General features: G+C 43.3%; 1 pseudogene; it reads left to right on the top strand.

Moving 5' to 3' along the window:
• The first annotated feature begins 527 nt into the window (after window positions 1-527).
• Window positions 528-1,239, top strand: LOC119808965 (annotated as a pseudogene).
• The last annotated feature ends 398 nt before the right edge of the window (window positions 1,240-1,637 follow it).

Here is a 1,637-nt window from a genome sequence, read left to right as displayed (position 1 = left end):
ATCTCTCCAGCCTTTATCCAGATTTCTAAGTTTCAGTGTGTAATAAAGCAAATATTGGTTGGTATAACCCGCATTTGAAAAGTTCTGTGACATCAATAATTTTTACAAATCTACACTGGGGAGACAGGAGTAATTGCTCAGCAGTTCAAAACACTTGTTGCTCTTGCAGAGGATTTAGGTTTGGTTTCTAGCCTCCATACAGTGGCTTGTAACTGTCCAATTTCAGGGGATCTGATGTCCCACCACCCAGACTAGACGTTTAGAACAGGAAATAACTAACAGACAAGCTTGCCTAGGGACCTGAACACACGACAAAGCTATGCACCCAACTAGCTATAAAATAAACGGGAAGTAAACAGAGATGAACCCACGTGGCTTTCAACAAGAAATAGATAAACTAAGTGGCAGAAGGAAAGATAGCTTAGATGATATACAAGATTATATCCAGAGAGAGACAGCGCCGGGGCAAGCGAGAGCCAGAAGGGCACTGGGCAACTCTGTGCCTCGTGGACGAAAATCAACTAAACATGGGCAAAGGAGATCCTAAGAAGCCGAGAGGCAAAATGTTCTCGTATGCATTCTTTGTGCAAACTTGCCGGGAGGAACACAAGAAGAAGCACCCGGATGCTTCTGTCAACTTCTCAGAGTTCCCTAAGAAGTGCTCAGAAAGGTGGAAGACCATGTCTGCTAAAGAAAAGGGGAAATTTGAAGACATGGCCAAGGCTGACAAGGCTCGTTATGAAAGAGAAATGAAAACCTACATCCACCCCCCCAAAGGGGAGACCAAAAAGAAGTTCAAGGACCCCAATGCACCCAAGAGGCCTTTTTCGGCCTTCTTCTTGTTCTGTTCTGAGTATCGCCCCAGAATCAAAGGAGAACACCCTGGCTTATCCACTGGTGATGCTGCAAAGAACCTGGGAGAGATGTGGAACTACACCGCTGCAGATGACGAGCAGCCCTACGGAAAGACGGCTGCCAAGCTGAAGGAGGAGTACGAACAGGATATCGCTGCCTACAGAGCTAAAGGAAAACCCGATGCAGCGAAAAGGGGGGGGGGGTGGTCAAGGCGGAAAAGAGCAAGAAAAAGAAGGAAGAGGAAGACGAGGAGGAGGACGAAGAGGATGAGGAGGAGGAGGAAGAAGAGGAAGATGAAGATGAGGAAGAAGATGATGATGGTGATTAAGTTGGTTCTAGCGCAGTTTTTTTTTCTTGTCTATAAAGCATTTAACCCCCCTGTACACAACTTTTAAAGAAAAAAAAAATTGAAATGTAAGGCTGTGTAAGATTTGTTTTTAAACTGTACAGTGTCTTTTTTTTGTATAGTTAACACACTACCGAATGTGTCTTTAGATAGCCCTGTCCTGGTGGTATTTTCAATAGCCACTAACCTTGCCTGGTACAGTCTGGGGTTGTAAATTGGCATGGAAATTTAAAGCGGGTTCTTGTTGGTGCCCAGCACAAATTAGTTATATATGGGGATGGTAGGTTTTTTGGGTTTTTTTGTTTTGTTTTGTTTTTGTTTTCAGTTTTTTCATCTTCAGTTGTCTCTGATGCTGCTTATACGAAGATAATTGTTGTTCTGTTAACTGAATACCACTCTGTAATTGCAAAAAAAATTGCAGCTGTTTTGTTGACAT

The sequence above is a fragment of the Arvicola amphibius genome, chromosome 3 (genome assembly GCF_903992535.2).
Source record: "Arvicola amphibius chromosome 3, mArvAmp1.2, whole genome shotgun sequence".
Taxonomy (NCBI): domain Eukaryota; kingdom Metazoa; phylum Chordata; class Mammalia; order Rodentia; family Cricetidae; genus Arvicola; species Arvicola amphibius.
Note: the sequence above shows the minus strand (reverse complement) of the source record. Positions and strands in the feature narration are given on the sequence as shown.